Here is a 20,731-nt window from a genome sequence, read left to right on the forward strand (position 1 = left end):
GGCCGGCATCCAAAAGTCGGTCATCCTTAGCACCTGCGCGATTGTCCGACAATTCCTCGGTCAGAACTAAAACAGCACGAGCATGCAGATACGTGCATTCCGCAGAGCCTAGTCCCCCTTTGGCATTCAGAAGCCCGGGGGCAGGTGAAAATTCTGGCTAGGTTCGCCTAGTTAAGAAGTGAGATAAGTCTGCCAGAAAAAAAAAATTAAGTTAAATTTTCGTGATTATTGCACATACAAAATGGTATCGAGCCAGGCGAGCTAATTAGCCCGGGCTTTTAGTGCAATACGCTTTATTTCAGCAACAAAAATTGGCTGGATTCATTGGTTGATTGCTTTTTTCGCGACGGAATCCGTAAATCATCGGAAAGTTGATTAAAAGTAGTGGCTAGCACCAATAGTAGTGGCCAATACATTGAATAATGTACTAATTCAACAAACAACAACAAAAAATAATGTAAAATACAACAAACCGGAACGAATTAAGCTGCACACCCTATAATAATCTGTTTGAATAATCAACTCCGGACAACTTCCACTGAGGGTGTTTCAGAACTTGTTATTGCTTTGGACCATGCATGTCAGATTTAATTTGAGCATCCCTCATTGCTGAAGAACAACTCTCGCACATTCCAACAATACCTCTGGAAGCTAGTTCGAGTGTTTAACATTAGTGACTATAATTAGAGTGATAGTGGTGTAGCTAGTAAGCTATTACAGTTTGTAAGCTATAGTCTACTATAGTGCGAAACGGACGACAACATGTTTCCGACGAAGACAAAGAGTCTATTATCAGTCGGTATCAGTGGACTCACACGAAAGCAAAGTTTTGACCAACTCTTATCTGTGAACAACGTACGAGTTCTACAGTAATCGTTTCTGCTTACGTCGGTTTCAAGTCACTACTACCAACCAACATGCATCCTCTCAGTTTCAACATCCCTCCACCTCCTCCTCCACCTGTACCACCACCGCAAGAAACCTAATCGATCCAAATTTTTCGTACGCACGACTGGTCGATCAATTGAATTTTTCCAACATGACCCTCGCGAACATTTCCCATCAATTGAACGATATGGGGCTTGAAATGAACGTCCTTAGATCGGAGAATGATAGACTAAACAGTGTAATCAAAGACATGCGCGCACATACACTGCAAAGGTCCAGTACAACTCATCGTGGTGGCGAAGTGAATGATGCAGATGCTGCAGAGATGGCAAGATTGATGGTGTCTGAAGTTGAATCTGCATTCAATGAGTTTTCTGGAACGGACTATTACACGATGCGCAAATGGATCGCAGATTTCGAAGAGATGGCGTATTCCTTTGGACTGTCTGAGCTACGGAAGTATGTGGTTGCGAAGCGGAAGGTAATCGGAATAGCTAGATCGTCGCTTAATACTGTCCGTCATGTCACGAGTTGGGCAGCACTGAAATGGTTTTTGATTGGTGAATTCGACCGGCATGAAAATAGTGCCACTGTACACGAGAAGTTACGGAATCGGAGGGAAAGTGCAGTAGAAAGTGTTTTTGAATATTATCTGGTCATGAGGGAGCTTGGCGCAAAAGCGAACCTGGATGCTGAAGCTATCATCACCCATGTCGTGAATGGGATTAACGACAGCGGAGCCGACAAAACAGTGTTGTATGGTGCAAAGACGATCGACGAGTTCAAGGAGAAGCTTAGAGTGTAACAAAATAGGCCAGATGTCAGAGCGAAATCAGCAAACTGTGTCACCACAGAAGCAGAGTGATGTTCAATATCGTTCAAATGGAAATACGCTCGGAAGCAGAATGCCTGTCTGTTTCGGATGCCAGGAGCCAGGGAAAATAATGAAAAATTGCCCGAGGAAGCTCAAGAAGTCGGTGAAGCTCTGCAGCTCAACTGCGATTGTGGAGAAGGGAACTTTCCTAACGGTTATTATTGAATCGGTTCCGAAAGAAGTGTTTTTCGACTGTGACGCAGGCGTATCATTGATCAGAAAGGATCTGCAGGAGAAGCTAGGATCTTTTTTTTTTCTCTATTATAGTGCCTTTCAACACATATTGGTTGGTTCGCCACTTTTTCTTCGATTTTTGGAAGAATGTCGGGAGTGAGAATTGAACTCGTGACCTTTAGCGTATGGATATTACCACTACGCCAGATTGGATCCACAAGCTAGAATCAGCGGTAAACGAAAACGAAAAACAAGACTTGCCCACGTTGAGTGGCCGTATCAGTACTTTAGGAGTCACGTCGCTGGAAATACAAATAGAGGATCGTGTAATGATGCTGAGTTTCAGTGTATTGCCGGTGAAGGATTTGGAAATTGAGATGCTGTTGGGGCGGAACTTGCTTGTCAATGGAGATGTAACAGTTTCTACTAGTGGCTCAAAATTTATCCCAAAAGTTGTGAATTTTGTGTACAGCATCGGAGTCAGAGATGAGCCACTGGAAGACCCAGTGAACCACATTTGTAACGCCGATATTCGAGATGCAGTTAGGACACTCATAGCCGAGTACAAACCACGGAAACCAAATAAAACGGACGTGAAATTGAAAATATTCCTGAAGGTGAGACACCAATCCAGCAGCTACCTCGACGATTAACGCCGTTGGAAAAGGAGATCGTTCAGAAGGAGATTTCCAAGTGGTCGGAGGAAGGGGTAATTCAACCAAGTTTTTCTGAATTTAGCATTCCGGTTGTTCTGGCACATAAAAAGGACGGCACCAGAAGGTTATGCGTTGATTATAGGCGTCTTAACAAGGTCATCATTCGCGACCATTTTCCACTTCCGTTGATTGAGGAAGTTATAGATGAACTGCAAGGAGCAAGGGTTTTCACAACCCTAGATTTAGAGAATGGATTTTTCCACGTTCCAGTGGATGAAGATAGCCGGAAGTATACAGCTTTCGTCACACCCTCCGGTCAATACGAGTTTTTGGCAACGCCGTTTGGATTGAGTACATCACCGACCGTGTTCCAACGGTACATAAACAACATCTTTCGAGAGTTGATCGAGAAGAAGGTCGTGATAGTTTACATCGACGATTTACTGATTCCAGCGAAGAACGAGAAGGAAGCGTTGAAAAACTAAAAATGGTGCTTGAAGTAGTGGAACGTCACGGGCGAAAAATCAAATGGCAAAAGTGTCAGTTCCTGAAACGGAAGATCGAATACCTGGGATACGAAATTGAAGAAGCGGAGATAAGGCCAACGAATGACAAAATAGCAGCTGTGAAGAACTTCCCCGATCCTAAGAATTTCAAGGAGATACAATGGTTTCTAGGTTTGACTGGATTCTTCCGAAAGTTTGTGGAGAATTATTCAGTTAAGGCAAAGCCACTCACGGATTTCCGACCTACCTTAACACTATATCATCCACAAGCAACTACAGAGTTTCACACGGGTGCCAGTAAGGCAGGATACGGAGCCATTTTGTTTAAACCGGACGATGATAAATTCCATCCGAACTACTATTTTAGCAGAACGACATTTTCAGCGGAGGAAAACTACCCAAGTTACGAACTGGAGGATCTTGCAATCGTCGCGGCGTTGAAAAAGTTCAGGGTTTATCTGCTGGGAATCCCATTCAAAATTGTCACCGATTGTTCTGCCTATAAGATGACGATGGAGAAAAAATACATTGCACCGAGAATCGCTGACTGGGCGCTTCTTCTGGAGGAATATGATTACGTCATCGAACATCGCCCAGGAACTCGGATGAAGCATGTTGACGCGCTGAGTCGTGCACCAGCGGTTCGCCTGCTGCGGAATAACGTGGTTGACCAAGTGAGGGTGGGTCAGCAAGCAGATGAAAAGCTGGGAGCAATCATGGAGGTGTCGGAGTCCGGTGACTGGCGACTACTCCCTGGACCACGGAGTTCTATACAGGCAGCATGGCGGCGGAAAACTTCTGGTAGTACCGGCAGCGATGCAGAACTCGGTTATTCGGCAAATTCGCGAGCAGGGGCATTTTGGCGTAAGAAAAATGAAGGAGCTAATTCAACGGGAATACTGGAGCCAAGTTGGAGAGAAATCCCAAAAGTTGTATCCCTTGCATTTTAGCAACACGAAAGTCTGGAAAGAAGGAAGGGCTTCTTCATCCAATTCCTAAAGATGACTTACCGTTTTAATTGTATCATGTTGACCATCTTGGTCCATTAGTAGCCTCCAAAAAGCAGTATCGCTTTATTTTCACGGTTGTGGATGCATTCATAAAATTTGTATGGATTTATCCAGTAAAATCTACAACTGCGGAAGAAGTCCTGCAGAAGTTGGGGATCTAGAAAGCTACCTTTGGGAATCCAGCGAGAATAATTTCCGATCGAGGAGCAGCATTTACGTCAATAGCGTTCCAGAAATATTGCGAAGCAGAAGGAATTGAGCACCTGCTAACAACGACTGGTGTTCCTAGAGGGAATGGAGGATCCACGGAATCATCGTTCCTGCGCTGACGAAGTTGTCGATTGAAAATCCCGAAAATTGGTACTAATTATTGAGCATTGATCCAATCTAGAGGCGTTTTTATATTACAATACACGGCACTGAGCTAATTGAAAATAAATTCATTATGAAGAAAACAAATGAAATACTATAATGTAGTATTTCTTTCTCTTACTTCATCATATTTTATCACAATGGATTGAGCTGATTTGAATAAACATGCAACATGCCATTGCAGTGGTTGTCTTTTGCACCCCGTAAAGCACTTAATTCTATCATATCGCCAATGCCCCGTAATACGTGAGTTCAGGATGTTAGAGATAATGTTTACGCACAATAGAGAGAGAACGCGTATTGACGGCGGGGGGGTTGTAAAATCACCTGTATGAAAATCTGTTTCCATGAAAAGGAAAACCCTCTCTCTCTTATTCTCTTCGTATCTCATTTGTTTCTCTGAGTTCTTCTGTGTCAGTTGCTCTGTTTCCCATGCTAGACCCATGTAGACCGAGTAACTCTGTTCGGTTTCCTTTTCGGTCAGTTGGGATTGAGACGCGGCGCCGTGTGAACTTACCAACGCCGTTTTTGTCGTGGAATCTGGGGAAGAGCATACCAATATCATTAGGTTTGAGTTTGTTCCTATTATAATTGCCATCCAGATTCGTCTGTTCCATTATTTTGTGTCAGTTGCATGTCAATAAAATATTACTCCAAGCGGAATTGATCTAAAAATATAGTTAATTAATTCAAACGAGTACTTCATATCGTCGAGTGCGGGTGAATACTAAATGGATGTGGGGGAGCAGTGACCAGGCAAGTGATTTGAAAGAGGAAGAGAGAAATGTGTTGTAAATCAAACGCTATAGGGTGCTGATGCATTGGTCGAAATTTTAGTAAGTTATTAAAATGCGTTCATTTTTAATATAGTAGATGTGAAACGATGTGTTACCAGCCAAAAATAAGAAGCAAGTGAAAAAGAAGATTGTGTAAAAATACGTCATAATTTGAATTGCTGTGGGAGGTGAAGGAATAGAATACAATTACTGTCGCTATTATTCTGTGATACAGTACTTTTAGTGAGACGGATAGAGATGATTTCCGTGCATTGTACAATAGTAGTGTCAAACGTGTCCGTTAGAATTAATTTTTAATTTTAGTTTGGTGATGAGTGAGTACATACAATTGAATGCCACCGAAGAACAAATCATTTGAGGATATAATCATTCGCAAAAATTCAAAATTGTTGGAACAGCTATTTTTATTAAAACGAGATAATACTGAGTCCTTTCAGCTGCAGTATACAGCAAAAATTTACGAAACACTGTGTTATGAATATGCGAAAAAATACTTGTTATCGTAAAACGAGAAGGTAATTCTAATTATATACTTTCCTATTGCCATGGTCAACTAAGTGAAGCGTGTGGGGATGCTAGGAGTGTTTTTACGCTACGCTTTCTTCATATATTTTTTTACTCTTGATGAGCGGCCAGAGAAATCGGCAGAGAAATGAATAAGAAAATCTTCAAAATACCGAGGGAAGCAACACATAGCTCTTATTTTTATTTCCTAGATAATTTTAATATCCCAAATATTTCTCAATATATCCATCCATCCATGCATGTGTGTGCGTTTATGTGTCTCAGAATCTCTTCTGGTTTAGTTCTTCAATTTTCAAAATTATGCCTCTGCCATCATCTAGTGACGAGAACCTCTCGATGGTATTTGTGTTCTATGATGTGTATTTTGTCAAACTATTTGATGAATCGGCTTAGGAGGAAGTGATGGGCAATGTCATGTGTATGGGGATTGAACTTGATATTGAATTCAACGTGCACCGAATAATTAATGTTCACCATGCTGTGCACAAACCAGACGCAACCTTTACATAGCATTTTCCGAAATGTAGTGAAAAAAAATCATCCGATGAAATCGGGTTTGAATATTGAATTTTCGGAAAGGATGAATCACATAGAAATACACCACAAAAGATAATAGTTTTGCAAATTGATGCATCTATCACAAGTCTCTGACAACAACTAAAAATCTGTTCGTTCTATTGTCAAATAACATTTTAAGTGGTCTCTTAAGCCGGCATCTGAAACCCCATCCGTTATTAGCGTCAACATTTTACACATTTCTGAGAGAGGAAAAAATAGCAGCTTCCGTTTCAACGGGTTTATCTCTTTTCACGGTATGTCCTCCAGAAGAAGATTCATGTTATGTATGAATCCACTGAGAAAAAAACAATGTAGCATGCTAAGCTCTATGGGAAGATGTTCATTATTGATGCTTTTATGAAAATATACCAACATAGAAGCTAATGTCATACGGAATGAATACTATTTTCGCACCCAGCGGCCATGCACCTTCATATATATTACGTACCTTCAGCGTTATAAATAGCATCAGCGTCCTATGTGATGAGAGGATAAGCACCGTTGACACTCTTTGGAGACACGTTCAATATAAGAACACCGCGCACTTGAAACCGAGTTATGACGTAAAGAGCATTAGCAAATTTAGGTGAGTTGAATCACAATTATGTACCGTAACTAGATTTCTCTTGGCAATTTCGTTGATTGGGCATGTGAATTGGGTATTGATTTTTTTAATTAATAGACCGAGATGGTTGTGTTCTAGAGAAAACTTCACCCTGCACAATGACAGATTCGAGTTTTTGGGTAAACAACTACTTACTCGGTGCCATTCCAGTTATTAGACGTTGTTTTGACTTCTATATGGCTCTTCGGGTACAGACATAGGCTGCTTGGAACAAAATTGTCAGCAGAGGATTAATTTTCCCAGATCCATCACAGGGATGGGACTTGGCCCATTCTGAAGATTATAAGGTTGTATGGAACTATCATTTCATTTGTTTTGGAGCATAGAAGTTTTTGTTCAAGGTCCGTATCCATATTCTGCATCTGGAGAAAACCCTTTATCGTTATTTGCGTTTCGCTCTAGCTTACATGCGCATATAATGAGCTTACACCCAAAATTGATTTTTAGCTCATGTTTTTTCATGTCGATTTATTACATTAACTAGGCTCAAACTAGGCGATTGTCCTTGTGATCGATTTATTAGAAAAAAATCACGCAACTGTTAATTGAGCAAAAAATCAGTAATCTTAGCTACGTGAAAAATTGTAGAAACTTCTAGGATTTAATTCGTGGCAACGCTTTCGTAGATTTCGTCCCTTCGGTGCGATTAGAGAGTATAATTCGACGGTAATCACGCGAAAGATAGGAAGACAGCTTTCGAAAGTGGAATGTTGTGGGTGCTAGAGCATCGAATGATGTTTACTGCGACAATCTTGTGCATTGATCAGAATTTTTTTCAAGATTTGATCAATTTTCCATCTAGTATCTATATTTCAGAATTTGTAATCGAAACACTCGGCCACACGAACTGCGCAAGTTTTTTTTTTGGTCTGGAATGGAATTCAATGTATGTATTTGTAGAAGTCTTGCATACTGAAGAGCGTGTTCTGATGAAACGACTGACGTTTTTTGTTGACGTTGCCATTCTGGGCCTTATTCCCGTATTCAGTTCACGGTCAAAACGAATTGAAGTGTATCCGCGACGATAAAAGTACGGTGTCGACGTCTGGATCAAGGATGCAAAATTTCGAAAGAACATGTTGAAATCGAAAAGCAATTTTTATCAATGCAAAATATCTCCACCGACATTGTTCACTTCTTTCTATCGCGGTGCCGCTGTGCCTATGACCGCTGGCTCACCATCTCGTTTGTTTTGATGTAGTTTTCGTTCCATCAACAGAAATATCAGTTCATTCTCGATGTCAGTGAATGCTCAAGCCGAAAATATCACCTTTCATTGCGTCCTGGTGAAATTTTCGTTGGTCATACACCCATAAACTCAGCACTCAAATGTGCCGTTGCCCATCGATGTGTGTGCAATAAGCGGCACAAAAATGGGACCGGGGCTAGAAACATACTAGGAAAACACACACGAACACGCGTTTAAACGTCTGACGCGGTGTCAGTGAGATGATATTTCCTTGTATGGAATTTTGTTCCCTTCCACTGTCAGCTGATCGAAGATGCGTATGAAAATTTCGGGCGTAAATTCTCAGTGAGACAGTGGAACGAATGAGTGTGGGGAATAATGCAAAAACCAAATGTTCCACGTGTTCATGATAGTTTGAGACCCCTCCTCACTCTCTAAGGGGAGGGGGTCTGCCATACAAATGAAACACAAATTTCTACATTACTCGAGAATTAATCAAGCAAACGAAACCTCCTCTCCCCTCTTTTAGGGTGGGCTGTCATACAAATGAAAAACAAATTTCTTCATAACTCGAAAACTAATCAAGCAAATGCAGCCAAATTTGGCATGTGAAGATTTTAGGGGGCACGAAGCATTTCTATGGTGAATGGACACTCCTTCCCCCTCTCTAAGGGGAGAAGAGGGGAGGGGTCTGTCTTTTTTCTATCACTAGCTGACCCGGCAAACTTCGTCCCGCCCAAAATTTGTTTTTTGTTATCAATACCTTCAAACATTCACGTTTTTTACTAAGCACAAGTTCATGGGTCAAATCGCAGAACTGTTCATTGATTGATCTTCTAATCGTCTCTGTTGAATTTACCTTTTACTATAAAATACCTAGTACTTCTACCAAAACTCATCATTATCAGATATTTCTGACACAATTCTCGTTCAATATTCTTCAACCACTTAAGAACCACTTGTTATGTTAAGTGTTGTTATGTTAATGTTTCTCTGTTACATGGAATAAATGTTTGATACAGAAAATATGATAGCATAAAGCAGCCCTAAATCGGACAATTTCTTTCTCGAGTTTTGCTCTTGTCAACATATTCGGCAATCCATTTTTATTGGTATAGATAGAAGAAGATAAAGATATTTCGTTAGCGCAAACATCAAATGGACTAACAACGCTTGTCACTATGCAATTGTAGAACATATGGGAATTTAATTTTCCAACAAAAAAAAAGTCGCACGGGGCCAAATCTAGAGAATACGGTGGACGGGGCAGCGATTCATAGTGCAATTCGACCAATTTGGCCGTGGCGACGGCGGAATTTCAATTTTTTCCATTTTTCTAAAATCCGTGGACACGCCCGCTTAAACCCACAATCAAAACAAAACTACGAGTCCGATTCGGAATTTCTTTTTTCCAAAATATATATTTTTATCGGGGCTCATATGGCATAAGCCTGATGGGGCCGGGAGTTCAATATTTTGACAGTTTTTCTTATTTCCTATGTTAGTAATATGTAACCGATTACTCGCGGTCGGCTCGAGGTTAGTATTACAAGTGGTGGTGGTGCGTCTTCTCAACTCGAGGAATCCAGGATAGAATGGTCACTAGCCGGCGCAATCATCAGTTCGTGTAGAGTTGTCATGAGCGGTACAACCTTTGGCTCTTGTTGCATCATCAGTGGATTGCACAACCGTCGGCCCGTGTATCTGTAAAGAGTGTGTGTATGTTTTGATGCGACTAAGTAAAAGTTTATAGATCGGATAGGAGGGATATGAAACAGGGACACAACGAAGGAAACATCATTAAACGATGACTTCGGCGTTTCTGAGGAACAGGTATAAATGAAGCAGAAGATCAGGATCACGGCTACCTAAGATATCCCGGACGGGGATATCCGATTGTCTGCCTTGTGCTCTCAGTGCTCTAGAGAACTGAGAGCGAGCAGCATGGAATCGGATACACGACCAGATAACAGACAATGCAATATGTCGTGATAGCCATCGCCACAATCACAAAAATTGTTTGCTGCGAGCCCAATGCGATAGAAATGCGCGTTTAGGTTGTAGTGATTGGACATAAGCCGAGATATCACGCGAATGAAATCACGACCTACATTCAATCCCTTGAACCATGCACTCGTCGAGACCTTAGGGATAATCGTGTGTAACCAACGATCGAACTCATCTTCACTCCACATGCGCTGCCAACTAATGAGTGTGTGCTGACGAGGAATCTGAAAAAATTCATTATAAGCAATTTGCCTTTCAAAAAGTGTGCCTTCTGAAGCGCCCACCTTAGCTAGCGAGTTCACTTAACCCTTTCGTCGCCCCGTCACCCAGATATGGGTGACACTTTTCTCGTTCAAATTTAATAGGATTTTCAAAAGGAATTTGATTGCATAGGCACCTAAATGTAACTATAGGATATGTAGAAAAATAATAAAATCACTTTTTATCAATTTATAGTACAGAAGGTTTGTACTGGAGTTTTTTGCGAAACCCGTATAATATGACTTTGGCATGTGCTATTGTTGTCAATTCGTCTTTAAATAGAAAGAAATTTCACTAGATCATGTAAAAGTTGTCTACAAACTATGTTTGGTCTTCATTTAATAAATCATCCGCAATTTGGACCTCGCGAGAAACTCAAAAACAGCGCATTGGGCGACGAACGTGTTAATTCGGAAATTTTGACAGTAGCCGTTTACGAGAATGTACTACACGATAAGTAATCTCTCTTGCGATACTGACACCATCGAGCGATGAGGCTAAGTACTTACCGAACCGCCCTCGTACTATAAAACTGCTGTAAATAATGAAAAAGATAATATTATTTATATCATTTACCTGACGTTTCACAAACTCGTAAAACAAAGTTCAAAGATGTACTGCTTTACCGTATAATATTCGTGGCATTTCCGAAATGGATGAACCAAGCCATGTGTCGGGCACACGTACAGAGCATTGGAGACAGCAACATCCCAATTACGAGAACACTTGTAATACTAACCTCGAGCCGACCGCGAGTAATCGGTTACATATTACTAACATAGATAATAAGAAAAACTGTTAAAATATTAAACTCCGGCCCCGTCAGGCTAACGCCATAGGAGCCTTGATAAAAATATATATTTTGGAAAAAAAAACCATAAAACGGAAGCAGTAATCGGCCGTTGAAGTAGTGTGAAACGAATATCACAAGGGTCTAAAACTAGAGTAGGACTTTGTGTGATTATATGTGAATATATTGTGTGAAAAAGACTTCTATACCGGTTCCTGGTTTGAACTAGACTGTAGTTCATCAAATTTCACAATTGTGATAAATTCAAGAGAATGGTGGAGTAGAAGACTTTTCTCTCCAAAATATTATAGCAAAACGTAATGGTGATTATTATAGCGTCGAGTGTCGATATACTGTCATTTGTCTCTTCCAGTTGAGCACTCTTCCATCTAGTCGTGAGATCGTTCGCGTTTTCACTCTGGCTTGGATTAGGCACGGTTGTCACTGGTCGCCCTATCAAAAATGATCAGGTGTAAGCGCAACTGGTGCATCTGGATTCGTGTGAACAAGCGTTAATGGGCGCGAATTCATTATTGCAGCCACTTGATGAAACAATTTTTGAAGTTCGAGGATGTTTGTCTGAACTCATTTGGCTGCTGCGCGAAATAGGCGTTTTGCTGATCACCGGTTAACTTTGAGAAATCATATTTAAAAAACGAAAAAATGCATCTCTGACATCGACACATGTTACGATATGTTATGTAAAAAATCAGCCTTCAAGAAAAAATATAAAAAAATATAGCGCCCTCTAGTCCAAAGCCATGAAAGCCGAAAAAAAAGGTTACAATCAATAATTACGAAAATAAAATCCATCTTTTTTGCAAGTTCAATATTTTTTAATAAAGAGCTACCTCATTGGATTTAATTTCAATGGTTCAAAAGTTTAAAATTCATAATTGAATGTAATTTTTGGGAAAAAGTGGAAAAAGTTGTTTTTTCGGACCACCCTAAAATGGAAATGGTTACCCTAAAGAAAAAAATAAAAAAACGGGTCTAATATTTTGCAATAAAAAACAAAACTACCACTTTTCATAGAAATCTGAGAAACATTATTTCGGTATGGCATGGAATGGCTGATAACTGTCATCTGCAGTTGTTGCTACAGTGTCGTGGAAGTGTTTCTCTGCTTCGCATTCTTGAATTTCAATTGGTTCCCAGTATCGAATTCCTGTTTCTTCCAGATGCCAAAACTTCTCGATAAGTTTGGCTAGTTCGTCCTATGGAAAATTTTGTTCGTTGTGACTGTTATCTATTGCAGCTATTCTTGTTGATGTGGAGCTTCCTATTGAAATACTCCACAAGCGATCCAGCCAAATACTGTTTCTTGAAATGTAGGCCCATGGGTTGTGCAGATTTGGCCAGATTCTAAAACAATTATCAATTCCAGGTCTTGTTTATAAGTATTGAATCGAGATGATATCTTCGCGTTGATACTTTTTTAGCCGTGGTTTGTCCCCTTATTCCTTCAATGGTTATATCTACTTGTCGTTGGGGGACTCCTAAAGTGCATGCTGCTTTTTCTTTTTTTATTGCTTCAATGTGGCTACCGGAGTCTAATAAGCATCGAAACGGATGCCGACCATTCTTCCCGACCACATAGATTAAGGCCGTTCCCAGGAAGTTTTCCCAGGAGTTTCTTTGAAAATTAATCTCGGTGTAGCATCGTATGATGTTAGCGTTGCACATTTGGCACTTCTTGGTAGATGTGCATGATTATGCTGAGTGGTCCTGTGGAAGACAGTTGAAACAATGTCTTCCAGACTTAAAGAGCTCTAATCTCTGGGTGATATCTAGATTCGTGAATTTAATTACAAAACCAAAATCAATTTTTTTTGCAAGTGTAGTATTTTTTTTTAAAAAGGATAAATTTATTAGCTTCTATTTGATATATCGATTATTTAAATCGGTCTAGCAGCTCTAAAGTTTTTTGGGAAAAGGGGTAGGTGAAGGTGATTTTTTGGACCACCCTTAAATGAAAATGGGCACCATTATGAAAAAATACGGGTCTAATGTTTCGCGATAAAGCACAAAATTACCACTTCTCACGAAAATCTAAGAACCACTATATCGGTTTGGCATGGAACGGTTGTATAATGATTTGCATTAAAAAATGAATGGATGGTCGAGAAATATGTCGAATGAGTGTTTCTGGTATCGTAGTTGTGTAATTAAGGCTTTGGACACATCAGTTAGTTGATTTTCGTGGATAGATCTGAGTCACACGGGGCAAGAACTGGCGAGTTTAGTGAATAGTTTCTTGGAAATTTGTTGGAAATTCACCATAACAAGTTTTAAGTTTCTGCTTTGCAGCATGCCAGACCTTTTTAATATTAAGTAATATACTGTTTTTGCCTTTTTTATTATTAAATTTATTCAAGACCAAATCCTGCTAAAAGGTCGACTCTGCTATGGAATAAATGCTCATTACTGTAATTATTTCCACAAATTAAAGCAATTCAGTGAAAGGTCAATCAAATTTAAAAAACATGTTGTTCGACGTTAATTTTTGAATAGATGACGACAAAAAAAGGTACCAAAATGGAACCGAGAACAAATAAAACACGAAATTGAACACACAATTGTCCTTTTAGGTCGGAAAGTTGTATAATCTACTCAACCCCCGGATGCACACCTACAAGGTTAAAACTATTCGTTCCACATCTCCACCATTGTATGCTTATTGTCTGTTGAGGTGAAATAATTGTGGTGGCGAAGTTAGGAAAGTTAATTTGTGACCGGAGCTTACCCTCCACCTGCCATTACGTACTTGGTGACGACTGGGTTAGAACCGACAATAGAAAGCATATTTTCCAATTTAAATAGGAAGGTTTTTGTTATGTCGTTATATTGTTTATCTGCCTAATGTACGCCGACGAGTTTGAATCCTCTCCGGCAGACTAACATTTAACTACGTCCAAAGCGCAAACTAGTTGTTATCATACCAGATATAAATGAGTTGAGGGGTAATTTGATTACAGATGGGTGAGATTTTGTATTCGTAAACGATTCAGTTTTCAGTTGATACTACGAGGTCAGTTAAATGTAACTAATACTAACATACGAACTGTCAATATTATTCAAAGGTCGGTAATGGAAATGGAAAGTTGTTCGTATTTTAGAACTTTTCACTCGGGATATGTTCAAGGTGTGTTATTGTATGGGATTTTTATTTATTTATTTATTTATTTATTTATTTATTTTGGCTTAACGTCTTTACAACATGGCCTGATTCACAATCTTCTTGTGTATCGTTCGTTGCTTGGTGTTTTAGTGGTGCGGCTTGCAAGGCCTGCGACCAACTCCACTATCTCGCAGGAGGACCATCGTGATACTGCTGCTTTACGTCCCGAGTACCACCAGGACTGGGCAAAGACGCTTATAGCGGCGTCAATTCGCTTAGAGGAGCTGTTTCCGGGTTTTTGTGGCTTTTCTTCGGGACTGGCAATGCCCAATTGCTCATCACATCCTAGAAAATTCCCCTTTACCAGTGCAAGCCAGAAAAACGATCTATGACGATAGAATTTCTGACCCGAACGGGAATCGAACCCGAAGCCCTCATCTTGGCAAGCGCAACGCTTACCACTAGGCCATGGGGACCACGTATGGCATTATGGCATATTAATCTCAACTAAGTACTAAAAGACAAGTAACATTTCGCTGAAAAGGTGAAGTTTCTCTATGAACGTTAATGCTATCGATGAATAATAATTAATTAATTAATTTATTTATTTATTTATTTATTTATTTATTTATTTATTTATTTGTTTATTTATTTATTTATCCATATTCGTCAAACAAATGTAGACCACATACTCAGCCATTCCATGCCAAACCGATAGAGTGGTTCTCAAATTTTCGTCAAAACAGGTAGTTTCGTTCTTTATCGCAAACTATTAGACCAGTATTTTTTAAATTTTTCATTAGGGTGTCCATTTCCATTTTAAGGTGGTCCGAAAAATCATTTTTTTGCATTTTTACAAAAAATGACTTTTTTTTCAAAAACTTATAAGTTTTTAAATTGTTATCTCGATTTTTCATTAGAAACATGCTACGAAATGTTGGTTTGCACAATAATATACCCTATGCAAAATATTAGCTCATTCGGACTTCATTTACTCGTGTGACAAACGTTAAAATTTGAGTTTTTTTGAAAACCGAAAAATCACCTGAAATCGGGGTATTTAAAAAAAAAAGTTTGATGCCAAATGTCTTAAAATTGCACGACACGTCGAGATTTACAGTTATCTAAAAAAAAATCTCAAAAATCGATTTTTCATGCGGAAAAACGACCAGATGCAAAAAAAATTCTTTTTTGACAAAAAAAATTTCGAGATAAGTGTAAATCTCGAAAAGTAATGCAATTTTAAGACATTTTGCATCGAATATGTTTTTTTAAACCTCGATTTTCGGTGATTTTTTTGTTTCTCATAAAAACTAAAATTTTAACGTTTGAGACACGAGTAAATGAAGTCGGAATGAGCTAATATTTTCCATAGGGTATATTATCGTGCAAATCAACATTTCGTAGTAAGTTCTGAGTGATAAATCGAGATAACGATTTTTTTTGGCACCCAAAAAAAAACTTTTCGTTTCGTACTCCGAGAAAAAGTCCCAGAGTGCCGATTTTTGACAAAATTTTTTTTCGAGATAACACTAGTTCTCGACGTTTCATGCAATTTTAGAACATTTGGCATCAAATTTTTTTTTTTCAAAACCCCGATTTCCTTTACTTCCTTCTTGGGTGATTTTTCGATTTTCAAAAAAAAAAACTCAAACTTTGACGGCTCAAAGCGGTCTCTCTCTGTTAAGTCCGATTGAAGTGATATTTTGCATAGGATGTTTTTTCGAGGTGGTGAACATTTTTTATGGGGTAACTTTTTGAAATTCGTGATGACCATTTTCAAAAAAACTCAAACTTTGACGGCTCAAAGCGGTCTCTCTCTCTTAAGTCCGATTGAACTGATATTTTGCATAGGATGTTTTTTCGAGGTGGTGAACATTTTTTATGGGGTAACTTTTTGAAATTCGTGATGACCATTTTCATTGGCACCCTACTGTACTTATATATTAAGAAAGATGTACCGCAGGAATAATATTTAACTTAAGGAAACGTTGTAACATTATTATATGAGTATGTAGTCTGCATTTGTTTAACGAACAATAACAAGAAGTTGTATTTTTTTCAATGTGTGTACAAAGCAGAGAAAACATCGAATTTGATTTCAGAAGAAGAATCGTTTTTGCAGTAAGGAAGCTCAGTATATCATCACTATTGGATAACTTGTTATCCCAGCGTCTTCGATGATGATGTAGATGTTGAACACTTCGTGCTCATATGGTATAAACTTCAACTCCTTATTGATGATAGAATAAGGAAGTTTCCAAATTGATTAGTGTTTATCTATCAAACCATTCCAATCATTATCCCTTAAAGCATAAAACAGTTGCATCGAATATTTTCAAGTTGTTCGGTTTCACAGGCTCGTCATGTGCACAGGAAACGAGATAATAGAAAATCACTTAGCCTTTCCTAGCCCACCCGTTTACATGCTCGTGCATAGTCAGATATCCCCGTGCACTGTTGAGAGTTTCACTATTCACTTTTATGTTGGTTAAAAAAAACAAACAAATGCATTCGACAGCCATAAAGTCTTAATAAAACTTGAATTGCCATCACCTGCAGCCACTTTGCAACTTCATTGGCGGCACGAACGGTGGTGAACCGAGAGCTTTTGTTCATCTTTTGAATTACAGAGGGACATATAACCCTCTGGTGAGAATTAAGATCATTATACACTGCGTTTCACAACTATAGAACCATTTCATTTTTCTGAGTTTCCAGAGATATGTAAGATAGAACCAAATGGAACAACTCTCACTCCTTTACAAAATTAACGTCAATTTCACATAAATTACAATAAGTTTCTGATTCGTAAATCATCTATAGTTCTCAATCAGTTCAAATAACCCATTCGGGGAGGTTTCGGCCATGCTGTGCCATGTTGTAGTGTGTATCTCCTTCTATGCGGAAGATACTGCTCGTTTAAGCTCTTCGAAGCTCTCATATTACTTGACAGCTGCATCTATTCTTTGTGCGATCACTCCTCATAAGTTCATGATAGGGTTTTGATCTGTTAAATAAGCTGATCAGTCCAGAATCTGAAGCCCCTATCCATTAAACCATACCATGACCTTCCGAATTTTATGAATTGATGCCAAATTACTCAATTATCACGGTGTTTTTGATGCAAAAACAGAAGTAAACGATTCTGAAGTACTTCATTGCACTTCTGACTTTGCATTCATGTTGATGAAAAGCTATCTGGACCAGACCTTTTTGATAATATATTCCTCAAACCATCAAAGTACCGTCTGCTAAGTTACGAGTTGAAAAACTACGTGACACGTTCCGTAAGTCCTTCCAATATGAAGAAATTCTATTCAAATTGGATTTCTTTTTATCAGAGTAGTTCCCATGAAATAGTGGAACCTATGGGATTAGCTTCCAAATTAGTTTTTGGACCTGCAGCTTTGAAGATGGGATTTTTATGGTTTGAGGAGAATTTTCACAAAAAGGCCTGGTTTAGATAGATTATCATCAACATTTTTTATGGGGTAACTTTTTGAAATTCGTGATGACCATTTTCATTGGCACCCTACTGTACTTATATATTAAGAAAGATGTACCGCAGGAATAATGGACTTTCACCAATTCTCAACAATTTCCTGTACAATTTACTGTCAGAAAAGCACATGATTTTCTCTCATGGCAGCTCGAAATCTTCTCGTTACAGTTTTATGGGCCTACCACAAGGCTCCTGCCTAAGCCCCCTCTTGTACAGTTTTTACGTCAATGATATGGATGATTGTCTAACTAGAGACTGCACGCTGAGACAACTTGCAGACGATGGAGTTATTTCCATCACGGGTACTAATCCCGTCGTTCTGCAAAAGTCGTTGCAAGATACCCTGAACAATCTGTTCACGTGGGCCCTCAAGCTGGGTATCGAATTCTCTACGGAGAAAACTGAAATGGTCGTTTTTTCTAGGAAGCACGAACCCGCCCAATTCCAGCTTCACCTATCCGGCAAAACGATCCAACACTCTATGTTTTTCAAATACCTGGGTGTATATTTTGATTCTAAGTGTACCTGGGAGAGACACATTGCGTATTTGAAACAGAAATGCCAGCAAAGAATCTATTTTCTCCAAACAATTACCGGAACATGGTGGGGTGCCCATCCAGGAGACCTCATTCAGTTGTACAAAACAACGATATTATCAGTGTTAGAATATGGCAGTTTTTGCTTCCGATCAGCTGCCAGGATTCATATTCTCAAGCTGGAGAGAATACAATATCGTTGCTTGCGTATAGCCATGGGGTGTTTGCATTCGACACATACGATGAGTCTCGAAGTTTTGGCAGGAGTACCCCCGCTTACTCTTCGGTTCACAGAATTATCCTACAGATTTCTCATCCGTTGCAAGATCATGAATCCATCGGTGATTGATAACTTCGAAAATCTACTCCAACTGACTCCTCAGTCAAGTTTTATGTCTTTATACCATGAGTACCTTACCCACGACGTGCACCCTTCACCAGGCATCTCCAACCAAGTTTGCTTCCCATACTTTTGCAATTCCTCTGTCATTTTTGATCTGTCCATGCGACAAAAAATCCATGGAATCCCAGATCACCTACGCTCCGATTCTATTCCGCCGATATTTTCGGCAGAATATGGGAAAGTTAGATCTGATAATTTGTTCTTTACTGACGGTTCATTCATAAACGGGTCCACTGGCTTTGGCATCTTCAATGAAAATTCCAGTGTCTCTTTCAAACTCAAAGATCCTTGTTCCGTGTATGTCGCTGAACTGGGTGCGATATATTACGCATTAGGGATCATTGAAACATTGCTCATCGACCATTATTTTATTTTTTCAGACAGTCTCAGCTCAATAGAGGCAATCCGCTCAATGAAAGTTGATAAATGCTCATCTTATTTCCTAACAAGAATAAGACAACTATTGAGTGTTTTGGTCGAAAAATTATTCAAGATTACCTTAGCATGGGTTCCCTCTCATTGCTCGATTCCGGGGAATGAGAAAGCGGACTCGCTAGCTAAGGTGGGCGCTTTAGAAGGCACACTTTTTAAAAGGCAAATTGCTTATAATGAATTTTTCCACATTCCTCGTCAGTATACGCTCGTAAGTTGGCAGCGCATGTGGAGTGAAGATGAGTTCGGTCGTTGGTTACACACGATTATCCCTAAGGTCTCGACGAGTGCATGGTTCAAGGGATTGAATGTAAGTCGTGATTCCATTCGCGTGATATCTCGGCTTATGTCCAATCACTACAACCTAAACGCGCATCTTTATCGCATTGGGCTCGCAGCAAACAATCTTTGTGATTGTGGCGATGGCTACCACGACATCGAGCATGTTGTCTGGTCGTGTATCCGGTTCCATGCTGCTCGCTCTCAGCTCTCTAGAGCACTGAGAGCACAAGGCAGACAATCGGATATCCCCGTCCGGGATATCTTAGGTAGCCGGGATCCTGATCTTCTGCTTCATCTATACCTGTTCCTCAGAAACGCCGATGTCAACGTTTAATGATGTTTCCTTCGTTGTGCCCCCGTTTCATATCCCTCCTATCCGATCGATAAACTTTTACTTAGTCGCGGCAATACATACACACACTCTTTACAGATGCACGGGCCGAAGGTTGTGCAGTCCACTGATCATTCAACAAGAGCCAAAGGTTGTACCGCTCATGACGACTCTACACGAGCTGATGATTGCGCCGGCTAGTGACCATTCTATCCTGGATTCCTCGAGGCGAGAAAGACGCACCACGCTAGATATGGGGTACAGACTAGGGGGGCGTTGCTGATTAATGGTCGGCTGCATCCCAAAAGGAAGTATCCCGTGTCGGGCACACGTACAGAGCATCGAAGACTGCAACATACCAATTATGAGAACACTTGTAATACTAACCTCGAGCCAACCGCGAGTAATCGGTTACATATTACTAACATAGTTGTAAGACAAAAATTGTCAAAATATTGGACTCCCGGCCCCGTCAGGCTAACGCCACATGTGCCTTAATAAAATATATATTTTGGAAAAAAAAAAGTGAACGAACAATAAAAAGTGCAACGAAGCACATCAGAATCATTTGCTGCTGTTTTTGCATAGAAAACAATGTGATAATTGGGTAATTTGGCATCAATTCAAAAAATCCGGATGGTCATTGCATGGTTTAATGAATAGGCGCTTCAGATTCTGGAATGGTCAGCTTGTTTACCAAATCAAAACCCTATCATGAACTTATGAGCAGTGATCGAACGAGTAGTAGATACAGCTTACAAGCTGTATGAGTGATTTGAAAAGGTTATACGAGCAGTATCTTCTGCGTAGAACGAGATAAACACTACAACATGGCGCAGTTTGGTCGAAACCATCCCGAATGGATTATTTGAACTGATTGAGAAGTAAA

At 39.7% G+C, this 20,731-nt stretch overlaps 1 protein-coding gene across 9 annotated transcripts in view; it reads left to right on the forward strand.

Moving 5' to 3' along the window:
- Positions 1 to 4,977: 4,977 nt before the first annotated feature.
- LOC129764288 (uncharacterized) overlaps positions 4,978 to 20,731 on the forward strand; it is a 193,166-nt gene continuing 177,412 nt past the window's right edge. For 8 of the 9 annotated variants that reach the window (XM_055763209.1, XM_055763215.1, XM_055763216.1 and 5 more), the window contains exon 1: positions 4,978 to 5,316. The gene's annotated coding sequence lies outside the window, so the exon portion shown is untranslated. Of the gene's footprint in view, positions 5,317 to 5,389; positions 5,793 to 20,731 lie in introns of those variants that run through there. The other variant, XM_055763210.1, reaches the window with a different exon arrangement.

Source organism: Toxorhynchites rutilus, chromosome 2, assembly GCF_029784135.1.
Source record: "Toxorhynchites rutilus septentrionalis strain SRP chromosome 2, ASM2978413v1, whole genome shotgun sequence".
NCBI lineage: Eukaryota > Metazoa > Arthropoda > Insecta > Diptera > Culicidae > Toxorhynchites > Toxorhynchites rutilus.